This window comes from Octopus sinensis, linkage group LG15, assembly GCF_006345805.1.
Source record: "Octopus sinensis linkage group LG15, ASM634580v1, whole genome shotgun sequence".
NCBI classification, from domain to species: Eukaryota; Metazoa; Mollusca; class Cephalopoda; order Octopoda; family Octopodidae; genus Octopus; species Octopus sinensis.
The window spans coordinates 30,070,145-30,079,422 of record NC_043011.1 but is presented as its reverse complement, the minus strand read 5'-3'; the positions used below and the strand labels follow the sequence as shown (position 1 = coordinate 30,079,422).

The following is a 9,278-nucleotide window of genomic DNA, read 5'->3' as shown; positions in this document are numbered from 1 at the left end:
TGGCAACAAGTTAAAGAATAAAAGAATATGTATATATATTGTATGGTGAATCTGTTCACCCTGCCCAGTGATTGGCTAAGTGAACTATACTAGTATAAATGAGCATGTGCAGAACAGTCTGAGAAGAGTGTCATATATGCAGTCATAGTGTACAGGTCGTAGGAATTATTGAATAGAGATTTCATGGAATGCTTGTTGAAGATACACAGTTGGAGAGTAATAAGAGGACATCAGGAATGTTTAATATTATAACAGTTCAGAGATAACAGTGACATTGAGAAGTCATATGTCATATCAATATATATACTTATATATACACATACATACATACATACATACTACATACATACATACATACATACATACATATATATATATATATATATATATATATATATATATATATCTATATATATATATATATATATATACAGATATAGATATATATATGATAGACTTCCTTCAGTTTCTATCTACCAAATCCACTTAGAAAGCTTTGGTCAACCTGGGGCTATAGCAGAAAACACCTGTCCAAGGTGCCATGAAATGGGACTGAACCTGGAAACAAACTTTTTGGCACACTGCCATGCCTGCACCTAATATATATTTTTGAAAAAACCATACACATAAACTTCGTTTTGGGATTTGGTTTGCAAGATTCTTTATGTGAGTTTGTGTGTTGAAGCATATTTTGTTGTGTCTGGGGAGAGTCATTCTCTTTTAGAGCCTTATTATTTAACACACTCAAAAGTAAAGTTCCACTCATTTACTTATTTTGTCCTAAAATTTATGTCGCGTCTTGCAACTTTTTCAATAGTCATTGGATCTCTCCGTTATCCAAGCTGTGTTCTTTTTTTTTCTCATGTGTATGCACACACACACACACACACATTAACTCACACAGATGTGCACAGACAAAAAGAACACAGCTCAGATAATGAACAGAACCAACGACTATTGAAAATATTGCAAGATGCAACGAAAATTTAGGGAAAAATAAATAAGTAAATGGGTGGAAATTGAACTGGTGAATGTGTTAAATAATAAGGCACTAAAAGAGAATGATTCTCCCCAGACACAACAATATATACACATAAGGTTTCAGTATTTAATTGAACACTAATTATTAATGAATATTTTAGATGCAAACTAATTTATATTTTCTATGCTAAAGAGGTGAGATTAATAATTCACAAGTTGGCAGATATTAATCTGTTTGCACCATCTTGACTTTGATTTATCATTAGTGTGGTGTTACCATAGTTTAAAACAAAGGTTTTCTGTGTTTTGGGTTTATCAAAATTTATTTTCTGGTGCACTGAAGATCAAATACAAAAATATTCTTTTCTTTTCTACTCTAGGCACAAGGCCCGAAATTTTTTGGGAGGGAGGGCAGTCAATTAGATGAACTCCAGTATGCAACTGGTACTTAATTTATCGGCACCGAAAGGATGAAAGGCAAAGTCTACCTCAGTGGAATTTGAACTCAGAATGTAAAGATAGACATAATTCTGCTAAGCATTTCGCCCAGCGTGCTAACATTTCTACCAGCTCAACGCCTTCAAATACAAAAATATTACTTTTGCACTTTGCATGGAAAATTAAAATATTATGTTTTGAAGTAAAAAAAAAAAATTAGAAAGAATATACAGGATACCATTGTTTTCTTTGTTTTATTAATCATGTGGAAGATGGCAGAAACGTTAGCACACCGGGCGAAATGCTTAGTGGTATTTCGTCTGCCACTACGTTCTGAGTTCAAATTCTGCTGAGGTCGACTTTGCCTTTCATCCTTTCGGGGTTGATTAAATAAGTACCAGTTATGCACTGGGGTCGATATAATTGACTTAATTCATTTGTCTGTCCTTGTTTGTCCCCTCTGTGTTTAGCCCCTTGTGGGCAGTAAAGAAATAAAAAAAACTAATCATGTTCTTCACAATCAGTGAACTGAAGGAATTTTTTCAGGACAAAAGTGCTTAGCAGCATATCATCTGGCTCTTCACATTCTGTGTTCAAATCCTGATGAGGTCAACTTCACCTTTCAGCCTTGTAGGATTGGTAAAGTTTGATGTAAGCAGCTTCCAATCTTCTCAAAATTGCTGGCCTTCTGCCTGAATTAGAAAAAAACTAACCATATTCTTCAGTCATTTTTGTGTGATTCTATGATAATCACAATCTTATTTCTGCTTCAAGGCATTTGATAGTTTCCCTATTTTGCATTTAATGTTGATCAGTGAAGAAAATCCTAATTCACACAAATTTAGTGGTGAAAATGGAATCGAAATAGGCAAAGCTTATTTTTTTCAGTAACCGAAATGATAGTCTTCTCTGATGGAAAGCCAACACTTTTCAAGAGACAGTTCCTCATATTTGAATTTTGGTTTAAGATTATTGGATATAACATCCCATTCTTTAGATTTGGATTATTTCAAACATAAATTGAACTTCCATGAAAGGTTTGCGATCTAGTTATTTGGCTCAATACTTAATAATGAAAAATAAGCTCGATTCTTCTTCTAGAGTTGTCAAACACTCAACTGTGACAGGAGTAATTTCCTTTATATGGTTCTACTTACCAAAAGAAACATTCAAAATTGCCATTTCTAGCTTTCTTTTCCCAAATTATTATTTTCTTCTGAAACATTGATAGTTTCTTTGGAGATGAAAGGTTATTTTTATGTTTAACTTGCATACTTTCAGTCAGGTTGTTAAAGTGCTGGAATTTACTTGTCAAATATTTCGGGTTAGAAATCCAAAATTCACATTGAAGATATCCACAAAATTGTTTTCGTTTTATGTCTTCAAAGGATGCAAGAAACTCTTTCCAGAGTTCCTACTCATGGCAGAATGCCCCACCTCCTTTGACAAGTCATACCATTGCAGTGTGTAAAATCCACTTCAATACAAATTGTCTCAAACAAAGGGATCTTTAATGGTCTTTTTAATAAAATTAACCATGTTGACAACTTGATCAAAAACTTGTCTCCATTCAACTCCTACTGATTTGGCAATCAAGAACTCTCTGTGTAAAACACAGTTAGTTGAAATAACATTGGAATTTTGCTATTTTGCCAAGTGTTGTAACCCCTTTTATGTATTTTACCATAGAAGGAGCTCCATCACTACAACTACTGCCATTACATGATTGCTATTAGAAGTCACATTCCCCAAAGTAGTTATTTCAAATATGAAAAATGTCTTCACCGTTTATACTACCTGGCATTTATTTGATTTTAAAAAAGCACTATTCGATCTGCATTAACAAAACAAACGAATGTCCGAAGCTACATTTTATTGGAAAAATCTGTTGACTCATCAATTTGCAAAGCAAAATTTGAATGATGGAGTTTATCATGGCATACAATTTCTTCAATGTCAGCAAATAATTCCAAATTACACATACAAACTGTATCATTTGAAATAGGACTTTTACTTATTTCATCTACTCAATCTCATTGCATCACCTTACAGTGATCTTGCATGCAGGTAAAACAAAGGACTCTCCAAAATATGAGACTCCATTTTTATTGAGAATCATTTCAGATATTTTTAAAAAGGCAATTTGTGCTTCTTCAGAAATAGTTTACTCTCTCTTTTACTCTTTTACTTGTTTCAGTCATTTGACTGCAGCCATGCTGGAGCACTGCCTTTTAGTCAAGTAAATCAACACCAGGACTTATTCTTTGTAAGCCTAGTACTTATTCTATAGATCTCTTTGCTGAACCGCTAAGTTACAGGAATGCAAACACACCAGCATCAGTTGTCAAGCGATTTTGGGGAGACAAACACACACACACACATATATATACATATATATACGATGGGCTTCTTTCAGTTTCCGTCTACCAAATCCACTCACCAGGCTTTGGTCGGCCCAAGGCTATAGTAGAAGACACTTGTCCAAAGGTTCCACGCAGTGGGACTGAACCTGGAACCACGTGATTCATAAGCAAGCTACATACCACACAGCCACTCCTGTTTTTTTAATACTATTAAAAATATTTGATTATGTTCTGATAACTCTTTAAAACAATGTGAATATTTTCTTTGAAAATAATGTTTGCTTTTGAAAAGTTTCTTTCCAACTTGTTATGAAGCTGGGATTTGTTTCATGCCCATATTACAAAACATTGTGGTGAAGGTTGGTGGTCATTTCCAGTTCAAGAAAAAACAAACTTTAAATGACTGTCATTGTATTGCAGATTAGATTCTAAACATTATGAATTATTAGCATTTGATTCATGATGCTTATCAGATTCACCCTTTTCTTATTTAGGCTGGATGGTTTGACAGGAGCTGGCTAACTGGAGAGCTGTTCAGGCTCCAATAATCTGATTCAGCATGGTTTCTATGGCTGGCTGCCCTTCCTAGTGCCCTTCTTGTGCCCTTCCTCGTACCAACAACTTTACAGAGTTTGATAGGTGTTTTTTACATGCCACCGGAATTAGTGCATTTCATGTGGCACTGGCACATGGGCATTTTCTGTGGCACCAGTACCTGCAAGACAAAGACCTCTCGACTGGGAGATGGCATGGGGGACATGACCATAAAGGACATGACTGTATATATGGATGGCCACGATCTTACTTAGCTTGACATGTTTTCTCAAGCACTTATCTACCTATGTTCAGACACAGATATTAAGAATGGTTGCATTCAGTGCATGACAATTTTACAGTTCAGATTTCAGCTCTTATTGGTAACCATATTATACTCTTACCATTGCTTCATTGCAAAGGGGTCTGTACAGTCTGATTATGTATGCAGCATTTACAAGGTGTATCTAAGGATTGCATTTATAGTGTGATGTCATTTAATTACTGAATACTGAAGGATGTGGAACAGATATGATAGAAGAATATCAAATTCACATGCATGTTCTTTTCTCTCATTAGCATGAGTGGCTGTGTGGTAAGTAGCTTGCTTACCAACCACATGGTTCCGGGTTCATTCCCACTGTGTGGCATCTTGGGTAAGTGTCTTCTACTATTGCCTCGAGCTGACCAAAGCCTTGTGAGTGGATTTGGTAGACAGAAACTGAAAGAAGTCCATCGTATATATATATATATATGTGTGTGTGTGTGTGTGTGTGTCTATGTTTGTGTGTCTGTGTTTGTCCCCTCAACATCGCTTGACAACTGATGATGGTGTGTTTACATCCCTGTGACTTAGCAGTTCAGCAAAAGAGACCGATAGAATAAGTACTAGGCTTCCAAAGTATAAGTCCTGGGGTCGATTTGCTCGACTAAAGGCGGTGCTCCAGCATGGCCGCACTCAAATGACTGAAACAAGTATAATAGTAAAAGATATATATATTTTTATATATATATATACATATATATATATATATATATATATATATATATATATATATATATATATATATATATATATATATATATATATATATTTATACGTGTGTGTGTGTGTATGTAAAATGACATCCTCACATGTTTGCATATATGACTACTTTCCGTCTGTAACTATTAGACAGAGTTGAAGTAAAGAAGGAAAGATATTAAAGAAAATGACAAATATTGCTACAGAGAGAAAAAGAAAATTGAGGATGAAAGTGAGAGGTAGATAAGAGTATGGGAGTGGGAGGAGTAACAGGAGACAGACAGTAATTAATGAGGATACACAGATAGGAGAGAGGAAGTGTAGCGAAAGCTAAAAAGAGAGAGAAAGAGAGAAAGAAATTTGAAAGTGGAATGCTGGGAAGGTCAAAGTAAGAACTAGGTTTAAACAGTAAGAGAGATATATAAAGAGAAAGTGAGAGTATTAGAGAGAGAGAGAGAAAGAGAGAGTGAAGAAAAAATAGGAATATAAAACAGATTTTGACATCACTGTGTCTCATTTCATAGTCTCTTTACCCCTCTCTGCGTATCTTTCTGAAGTGTTTTTGAAGTGTACCTTATGCCATGTTTAATTAAAAATCTTCCTGTGCAATATCTGAAGAATGAGATTTCTTTTAGTGTGTTGTTATAATGTCAGTTTCATTTTCTCTAAAGATTCGTACAGGAGATGTAAGGTCTTTTGTGTATATGTATATAATTATGCATGTGTATATGTATATATATGTGTGTGTGTGTATATATATATATATGGGACAAGAACGCAAAACATCCAGACAGTTAGGAGATACAAAAATGGGATGACAAAACATCCAGATAGACGATACAAAGAAAACAAGGACGGGTCATTTTGGATTTTTCTTTCTTCAGTCGAGTTCCAGATTATCTTTGCAATTTCAGCTGGTTATTGCTCCAATCTGGCCAGCCCCAAGGAAAAACTAAGCTAAGGGCATTAGATTCCTTGGAAGAAAGCAGCGAATGTATACCAAAACAAGGACAGAAGAAAAATGGAGAATGTTACACAAATACAAATAACAGGACATAACGACCCCAGGAATTATTCTTCGTAAGCCTAATACTTATTCTATCAGTCCCTTTTACTGAACCGCTAAGTTACAGGGACCTAAACACACCAGCATCGGTTGTCAAGCAATGTTGGGGGACAAACACAGATACACAACATATACACACACATACATACATATATATATATATATATATATTATATATATATAGAGAGAGAGAGAGAGAGAGAGAGAGAGGGAGAGAATTCACAAAAAAAACTAAAGACAAAGACAGGTGGTGTAGACAACAAACAGATGTATTAGTTTAATGCTTGGGAAGTGAAAAGGTCTTTAACGTTTCCACAGAAAGGAACTCAGAAAGAAACAAGGAGAGAAAATAAAGAATGTGTTGTGGCTAACGATCCATCATATATACGACAGGCTTCTTTCAGTTTTTGTCTACCAAATCCACTCACAAGGCTTTGGTAAGCTTGAGACTATAGTAGAAGACACTTGGCCAAGGTGCCACGCAGCGGGACTGAACCCGGAACCATGTGTTTGGTAAGCAAGCTACTTACCACACAGCCACCATGTTTTCTTTCCTTTTCCTTCTTCCCTTTGTTTGTGCTGTATGCTCTTGTTTTTTATTCTGATGAATCTCCATTGCCTTTTCAATTGTCCTATGAAGATGAAGAACTTTATTCTTGCATTTATCTATAGACAGCATTTTGGTAATTGATCTGAAATGGCCGTAAGATATGATACATCACCATTTTGTTATGTCATGCTTTGTATTAAAAAAATAACCTATAAATGTGGTCTAATCAATGTGTTTGTTAATCTGTGGTTTTCTCCATTTTCTAATTAGTTGCATATATATATATATATAAAGGCAAAATGAAAGTTGGTGAAGGACTTAAGCTGTAGCACTGTCATAAATATTTGCAATTTACAACAATATAAGAAGTTTACTTCCCAGCAATTTGTTTCAGGTTCAGTCCTACACTGTGGCACCTTGAACAAATGTATTCTACTATAGCTCTTGACTGAGTAAAGCTTTGTAAATACATTTGGTAGATGGAAACTGAAAGAAGCCTATTATATTTGCATATATTTATGTGCATTTATATATGTGTATATGTGCATGTGTGTGTCTCCTTGTGCTGATGTCACAAGATAGTTGTAAATGAGTGTCACTGTCATACAAGCAGTGTCATTCATTTCTAATATTTTGCTAAAGAAAATATGTCTTGCAATGGGGGAATAGTATCTTCCTTTGAATCAGGTGATAATTGAAACAGGAAGTGGGGGTCAGGCTGCAGAAAGGTGCTTCTTTGATAGACAACCCATGCAAGCATGGAAAAGGGAATAGGTGTGTTTTGAGCATAGAAAAGTGAACATAGGCTTACAACAAATAGGTTCTGGGGTCGATTTCTTTGACTAAAAAAGAAAACTTTTAAAGGTGGTACTCCAGCATGGATACAATCAAATGACTAAAACAAGTAAAAGAATAAAAATATAAAATAGATTCCCCCATATGCACAATACACCTCACTGACAAACAAAGAGAAAGACAAACAACAAACACACACATGCAAACAAACACACACACACATGCACACACACGTTCACACACAGATGTACACACACACACATACACCCACACATGTGCACATACATGCATGTACACACACACAGATGTGCATATAGACACATGTACACATACTGACACATGTGCACACACACGTGCACACACATGCACACACACATGCTTACACACACCCACACGTGTACCCACACATGTGCACATACACACATGTGCACACACACTCACAAACACCCACACACTCACACACACACACACACACACACACACACACACACTCACACACACTCACACACACACACACATGCAAAAAAAAACCGATTTCCATAATCATTTCATTTGAATGTCTTGGGAAATGAATGTTGATTGAATGAGATTTTTAAAAGCTGTTGTTGAATGTTCTCTGTGGAATAATACCATCTCTTTGAATTCGGCTAAAATCAACTGAACTCTTGATTAATTCCAAAATATTTGCAAGAAGAAAAAAATTAGTATACATAATTTTATATACACAGTAACTTAGTTGCATAGACACCAAAGAGTATCGATTATTAACAATTTATTTTCATCAAAATACACTTTATATACTCAAATCAGAGTATTTGCCATGTACCACTTCCATGAGACTATGTATTGGGTTGTCCGGAAAGTTCGTGCCATTTTATTGTAGCTTACATGTTGACTTATTTTAGAATATGGTTGAGTCCATAAAATAGGATTTGACTACACCTCCATTTAGAGCAGAGTTTAAGCTATCTTTTCGTGGAAGAAGCTTTATGTTCCTATATGTTCCTTTATGTTCTGTAACCCTTTAAATGGAAAATAAGAAAGTTCATTTTCGGCACTTGATGCTTTGGGAACCAGACAAAAATTGCTGCAGCTCGGCTGGAATGTGTTACCCAACCCTCCATATTCACCAGATATTGCTCCTTCGGATTTCCACTTATTCAGGTCTCTACAGAATAGTCTTAATGGTAAAAATTTCAATTCCTTGGATGACATAAAAAGATACCTTGATGAATTCTTTGCCATGAAACCACTTTCAATTCCGGGAAGAGGGTATTTTCAAGTTAAAGGAAAGATGGAGATGCATTGTGCAAAAAAATATAATGGCAAGTATTTATTGACATTTTTCTTTCCTTTAAAAATTGGCACAAACTTTCCGGACAACCCAATATTGTATTTACCACTTATTGTTCGTTTGCGACTAAAAAGTGTCATGAAAAATGTAAGATGAAGGTAGTAATGGAAATATAAAAGCCATCGATGGGTATTGATTTGGTTTGTTAGTTATTGTTCTTTAGTTTGCATTGG

At 35.2% G+C, this 9,278-nt stretch overlaps 1 long non-coding RNA gene across 1 annotated transcript in view; it reads left to right on the top strand.

Annotated features, from left to right (window-relative positions):
* Nucleotides 1-9,046, top strand: part of LOC118766274 — a 13,565-nt gene extending 4,519 nt beyond the window's left edge. The window contains exon 3 of the long non-coding RNA XR_005002188.1: nucleotides 9,035-9,046. This is a non-coding gene — a long non-coding RNA (uncharacterized LOC118766274). The remainder of the gene's footprint in view (nucleotides 1-9,034) is intronic.
* Nucleotides 9,047-9,278: the final 232 nt, after the last annotated feature.